Consider the following 7701-nt stretch of genomic DNA (forward strand, 5'->3'; position numbering starts at 1 on the left):
CATTAGCAGCAGATATCGCAATACAGCGGCAAATATCAATATATAGCAGCAAATATCGCAATACAGCGGCAAATATCGCACATTAGCAGTAGATATCGCAATACAGCGGCAAATATCGATATATAGTAGCAAATATCGCAATACAGCGGCAAATATCGCAATATAGCAGCAAATATTGCAGTTTAGCTCAATACCTTTTTGCTTTCGAAAGTCTGTGAAGCCCTAAGTAAAATTCACAACGGATAATAACGGGATGCAACGACCAAGCTACCTTTCCGATTGCTCCATTAAATAGTTATGCTTGATAAGTTTTGTATCATTTGAAAGGTAACTGGTTGCTGGTTACTAATATGTATGTCATATGAAGGACCAAAGGCACATTATACATCAAGTAATTTCTCTTTATTTCAACTGAAATAGAATGTAAAATGAGTTGTTTTAATTCTTAACTTTGAATGCTAAATTAATTTGACTGACATATTATTTTCGGTATAATTATTTAGTTGGGTAGAGATTTTACTTTGTCCGCGTACATTAGATTCGTCCTGTCGTTCATTTTTAAATTAGGTAAAATGCAAATAAAAATACTAATAAAGTGGAACCTTAAAAGTAACATTCTTTCCTTATTCGGAACTTTTCGGCCATTTTCCATCGAAACACAAATTGTTTTTCGTGGAAAATGGCCGAGAAGTTCCGAATGATTCTTTCCTGGGTGGTGCTAAAACCCGGTATCCAGTTTCGATTTTGGGAAAAGCCGGTATCACAGTTGATAAAACCGGATTAGGTTGAAAATGTTGTTTTTTTCGTCACAGTCGGTACTAGGTAATATAATATTCTTATTCTCTTCGCGATAGGCCCGGTATCAATGTCTACAATAAACTCCTTTGACTTTGAAGATGTTAAAAAAACAGACTAGTAAGTATGATTATACAAAAACTAGTACAATAACATGATCGTATTAATGTTGACAGTCCAGTTAAAATTACACACTTTTAACATACTGTAAATCTTGAGTACAGTATATTTTAATTTATTAATACTTGTCTCAGGATATTTAGATGTGATATTTTGGGAATAGATTTGAAAAAAAAAATTGATAACCTTCAATGTTTTAATTAATAAAATGAAATAGTGTGTTGATCTTTAAAACGCTGATTACTTAATGTCATAAACAATCGCAGAATTTTGTTTTATTTCTTGTGTGGTGTTATTCACGAAAAAATCAATGTAAAAGAAGAGTAAAAAGGGTAGGTTTGTTATAGAGGTTTGTTTCCTAGATTTTTTATTTCAGTTTCACATACAATCTGCGTTTTGTGAATTGGATTGATTATGTTTGTGAATTGAATTGAATTTGCTTATTTGTATTTGTGAATTGGATTACTTTTTGCTGAACATTAATAAAGTAAAAATGACTTTAGTGATATGACATAGCTAGGCGAAATACTTATCAGAGTGCCTTGACGAAGAATGTTACATTGTGTTTCGTATTTTGGGTACTGTGTCCGTCAATTTCACCAGGAGGCATGCTTATTTTATGTGGCGTCGTATTAGTAGTATAGCTCATATTTGTATGAAAATTGTATATAAAAAAAATGTCCATTTTGTAATCTCTGTTACGCATTTATTTCATGTTTTTGTTGGTGTATGTATTATTATGACGATGAGCTTAAATGCTTAAATCAAAATAAATATTCTGTTTTGTTCTTTTATTAGGATAAAACAACACACCTGTATTGCTCGTGGTGGGTTTTAATTATCAAATTTACAAGTTGAATTGATAAATATGTCAACTAGTGATATGAACGTTTTAACAATTCTACACAAAATTAAAGTGTTTGACCCACCGGTCGGGAAACAAATGATTCATTTTTCAAAAGTAACAGCTACAACATGTCTATCTGAAAAAGGGTCTGTTCATTGCAAACAAGATGAAATTTAAGTACAGTATACTAAGGTTGAGAATGTATACCATATTAAGCTAAATCTAACACCAATACAAGTTCAATAAAATATATCATCCTTCTTCCATACGGACTCTGTTTTGTGCAGTGTCTGGCACGTTAGGAATGTAGCCCTGGTGACACAGCATAGTGCATTCCACATTGCCAACTTTGGAGAAATCCGCAGAAGCGAAAGTGCCGATAGAGTTATATAGGGAAAATATAGTTAAACAGTTCTAACGACTTAGTCTTTCAACAGATCAACTTACTTCCTACATATATGTTAGGATAATTCTTTCCCTTGAAGATAATGGTTTTGTATTAATTGTATGATTTTTACATTTTGGTCCTTTTTAAGTGTTTTGTTGGTCATTAAAAGCTACATTGAAATAAGAAGGAGCTAAAAATGTTTTGCTATTTCTTCTACGTGGACGGACGACCGATGAGGGACTAGGGGCACGCCGGGGGTAAACTTTCTATTACCTCTTGGAATGTGCACGGACTTACCCATGAAAAACAACAATCTTATAGGGGGTTTTAAAAATATTATTTCTAGTTCTGATATTTGTTTTTTGTATGAATCATGGACCAATTCTTCTAGCAATGTATCTTTAAATGGCTTTGTCTCTCATAACTTTTATCGAAATTTTCAACATAGAAATGCACGTAGATGTAGTGGAGGAATCGTATTGTTTTATAAAGAACACCTGAAAGATGGAATTGAAATAGTAAAAAATCATCATGATACTATAATATGGTTAAGGCTAGACAATAATATTTTTAAAACTGGGGAAGATATTTATTTGTGTGGAGTCTATTTATGGGGTGAAGAATCGCCAGCATACAATAATTTTAATAACGTTGATCTATTTGATACGCTTGAGAATGATATATATATATATATATATATGTATAGCAATTTAGGCTGTGTAACATCAGTGGCGATTTAAACAGTAGAATTGGCAAAAAAATGATTTTATCATACATGATGATGTTAATTTTTCGTTCAACGATACTGATTATGAACCTGACAGTACCCCCGTGCGGGCCTCGGTAGACACTGTACATAATAGCCACGGTGTTAAATTATTAGATTTGTGTAAATCCTCATCTATGCGCATTGTTAATGGTAGAGTAGGCCAGTCAAATAATTATACATATTTTTCCTACAATGGATGTTCCGTTATAGATTATTTATTGATGCATGAGCGAAACATTTCTATGATTAGTGACTTCAATATTTATGCATTCAATCAATGGAGCGACCACTCTCCCTTGCAATTTAAGCTATTATGTAATTATGTCACTCATGATGATCAAGAAAGATCAGAGATGAAATATAGATGGAGTAATGATTATAGAGAACAGATTCGCACGGGCATTATTGGATGTTTGCCACGATTCAATAACATTGTTAATAATATTGATAACACTAGACAATCTGTAAATGACGCTTTTAATGAATTTACGAATGTTATATGTTCTGTTGCTGACCCTTTATTCTCAAAATGTCATAATGTCAATAATAAAGCATATTTCCATGAGGTCACATGAATTAAAAATAACGATTGGTTTGACGCTAAATGTATTGAAGCGCATAACGTGTATTTACAGTCATTACGTTTGTTTAATAGCGATAAATCGCATGAAAATAGATTGTTATTAGTAGAAAATAAACGTGTGTATAAAAATATTGTTAGTAGAAAGAAAAATAATGCATACAGATTAAAAATGCAAGAAATAGAACAATTAAAAAAAGTAAGCCTAGAGATTTTTGGAAATATTTTAAACCAAAATCCAAACCAACGGCTGACAGTATACCAAATGAAACATTTAGGGAATATTTTTCAGCATTAGGTAGTAGTGTCTTTGAATGTTTTAACGAAGAGTCTGAAAAGTTTTGCAACACGCATGATTTTGATAATGTTGATGTTTCATTTTCCGAATTAGATCAGCCTATAACTGTCAATGAAATACCAGGCGCGTAGGAGCTGGGGCCGCAGGGGCCGCGGTCGCGGCCCCAATATTCTGGCTAGTAACGGCAATGGGGCCGCGAATATTTGTTACCGATTTTCTTATTATCGTATTTTAAATAAAGCTACGCGCATATAGAACAATGCCAGTCTGACACGATATTGAATAAACAGGTCACCATGTCATAATTAAACCTGTGAACATCTAGCATATTGGTGTGTGAATGGCGTGAAAACAGGCGGCAGATTATTAAAGACGGGCAAGTGGAAGGAGAGGCAATAAGACAATAATTATTTGTATCGTTTTTGATGTTTCAAAAACTACAGTTGATTATGATAATTACAATTACTCGTTAACAAAGATTTTTCATTAAATAGCCAGCAATTGTATTTGTTCAAACGCGTCACATTTAAGTTTAAAATGGACGTTCCAAATCTGCCTAAGGTTTTAAATTTCCAAAGAGATCTTTTGGCACTAAAACACTGAACACGGTGCATTCAACTCGCAATAGTTCCAAAGTCATTCGTGGCTTCACCATGAAGAGGTAAACTTTGCTAATTTGTTATGAACATACATTGTGAGACTGCGCAAATATGAGTATTTAAAAGTAAATGATGCTGGCGTTTAGAATAATTTAAGATTGCGCAATAATTATTATGTCGCTGTTGCTCATAATGTTATTTTAACCGAAAAAAGGTTTAGATAAAACATGAAAATAAAACCTGAACTCACTGGAAATCGAGTCTTTCAATGCTTAAAATTGAAAAAAAATCTCGACGGGAGGGGACACCCATCCCCATCCCACCCCTTCCGCGGCCCCAATGTCAATTTCCTTCCTACGCGCCTGAATACATATTGCTATTAAATCATTGAAACGTAATAAATCTTCTGGGAGTGACATTCTGATGAATGAATACTTTATAGAGACGTTCGATATTTTGCCTTCGCATGTATGTGATATTTTCAACGGTATTTTAAACTCAGGATTTTTTCCCGATAAGTGGGTGGAAGGTGTTATTATACCATTGCATAAAAGGGGAAATTTAGATGACGTTAATAATTATAGGGGAATTACACTCGTTAGTTGCCTGTCTAAGCGTTTTACAACTGTACTAAATAAACGCATTGATACATTTTGTAATGAACATAACATAATTTCGGACGCTCAGTTCGGATTTCGGAAAGGGCGATCAACTGTAGATGCTATTTTTATTCTTACGTCATTAGTGCAAAAATATTTGAATGACAATAAAATACTTTATGTTGATATGATGAAATGTTTTGATTCTATTTATAGAAATGCTTTATGGTTGAAACTGTACAAATGCGGTATTCAAGTAAAACTACTTAGAATAATACGAGATATGTATCAAAAAGTTAAATCTTGTGGTAAATCATGTTTTACATATTCTGATTACTTCGACTTTGCTGTAGGCCTCCGTCAAGGAGAAGTTATGTCTCCTTTACTATTTTCTCTCTTTGTTGAAGACTTAGAATTATTTTTACAGAATGATGTAGATTCTGGACTTCTAATTGATGATATTGTCCTTATATTGTTGTTATTTGCAGATGACATGGCTATCGTAGGAAAATCACCTGAAGAAATACAACAACATTTGGATAGACTTTTAGAATACTGTAATAACTGGGGTTTATCTGTAAATATACTTAAAACAAAAATTATGGTTTTTCGTAAAAGGGGAGGGCTATTGCCATCAGAACATTGGACCTACAATGGCCAGTCTATTGAAGTTGTGAATGATTTTAATTACTTAGGAACTGTTTTCAACTATACTGGTAATTATGCTTTAAACCAAGAACAATTAACTGGTAAAACTTTAAAAGCACTAAATGTATTATTATGTAAATGTAGGGAATATGACCTGAAACCAAAGATTCTATGTCAATTATTTGATGCTTTTGTAGCTCCTGTTCTAAATTATGCTTCGGAAATATGGGGTTATACCAAGTCTAAAGAAATTGAAAGAATTCATTTAAAATTTTGTAAACGTCTATTAAATGTTAGAAAAATACATGTACACCAAGTGTTTACGGTGAGCTTGGCAGATTTCCTCTTTATGTACATAGATTTGTTAGAATTATACAATATTGGCTTAAGGTTGTAAGAAGTGATACTATCATAATGCGCACTGTATATAGGTATGCATTATCAGACTGTGTAATAGAAAAGAATAATTGGGTATCAAATGTTAGAAAGCTTTTGAGTGAGTTTGGCTTTGGATATGTATTTGATAATGCCAGTGTACCGAATGAAAAGTATTTTTTGTGTGAGTTAAAAACTAGAATAATTGATTGTTTTAGGCAAGAGTGGTATCGCTCTCTTGATAGTCCAGTCTTGTTTTTGTATAAAGACTTTAAAACCACTTTTGGTTATGAACATTATTTAGACATTTTACCTAAAAGCTTACGCCTATTCTTTTGTAGACTTAGACTTTCTGTTCACCCTTTAAGAATTCAAACGGGTAGATATAACCGTAATCGAATTCAACGTGATGAAAGATATGGTTTATGTTGTAATAGAAGAGATATAGAAGACGAGTTCCATTTTATTTTTATTTGTCCATGTTTTAATCTTATTAGAAAGAAATACATCAAACTTAATTATTATATACGTCCGTCTGTACTAAAATTTATTGAACTGTTAAATTCAACAAATAGACAAGAACTTATAAAACTATCTTTATTTGCCAAAGAAGCGTTATGTATAAGACGAACAACTCTTAATATTGAATTATAACATAGATTCATTTTTTGCTATATTTTTGTTCATCCTCACCTAATTTGAATATGTCCATACATCTGTATTCTAATTTACTCATTATTGTATAACCTGTGTTCTCACCATGTGTTCAATTATTATATGTATATGGTTAAGAAGATGATGTACTTTGTAAATTATTTTACTGTTCTGTTCTTTTCTCATCCGGTCCCGGTCTCCTCCGGTCTCTGTTTTCAAAATGTTATTGTAACTATCGAGCGTTATCGAGAAGGTGTGAATGAAAGCGGAGGGTAATAGGATTACAAAAGATTACAGTTTATTAAAACATTAGATATTTGATGATAATTATTTCACCATTTATTTCATATTTTATATCCATAAACCAAATAATAAATTAAGGCAAAGATAAAAAACATTATATATATATGCACATGTACTAAAATTAATGTAATGAATAACAAACACATTGTGTGTGTTTTTTTTCCTTATTAAATTTAGTTATAAGTATACTTTTGATAATAGTAATACAAATAGAACTGCATGAATACATGTAAATCAAATATGTAAGTTAACTCAGTACTTCAGGAATTCTAACATTTTTGTTTTGTTTAACTATTGATTTTGTTACAGGAGATGCACTGCCACGACCAGTTCCTGCAATGGCTGCATGTTCTGTTTTCGCAAATAACTATTGACGAATTCTGGCATTTTACATAAACAGAATGTTTTTATTTTGAAAGTCTTAGGGATCGCGACTTTTCATTTTCTTTATGAAATGGATTTTTTTATATTTTCTAGACAGCTGACTAAATGTTCCCTCATTTCACTTACAACGAGTTTGACATTAGTATTACACAGCCATTCTTAAAACAAAATTCTACAGCATTCGCAAAGACACAACAGGCATGTCCATTTGGTTGTTTTAAACAGGCGCGTAGGAAGGAAATTGACATTGGGGCCGCGGAAGGGGTGTGCTGAGGAGGGGTGTCCCCTCCCGTCGAGATTTTATTTCAGTTTTAAGCATTGAAGGACTCGATTTCCAGTGAG

At 32.5% G+C, this 7701-nt stretch overlaps 1 protein-coding gene across 1 annotated transcript in view; it reads right to left on the reverse strand.

The window, feature by feature from the left end:
* LOC128204926 (neo-calmodulin-like) overlaps nucleotides 1–7701 on the reverse strand; it is a 363327-nt gene that overhangs the window by 126377 nt on the left and 229249 nt on the right. The gene's annotated exons all lie outside the window — the stretch shown is intronic.

The sequence above is a fragment of the Mya arenaria genome, chromosome 10 (assembly GCF_026914265.1).
Source record: "Mya arenaria isolate MELC-2E11 chromosome 10, ASM2691426v1".
NCBI classification, from domain to species: Eukaryota; Metazoa; Mollusca; class Bivalvia; order Myida; family Myidae; genus Mya; species Mya arenaria.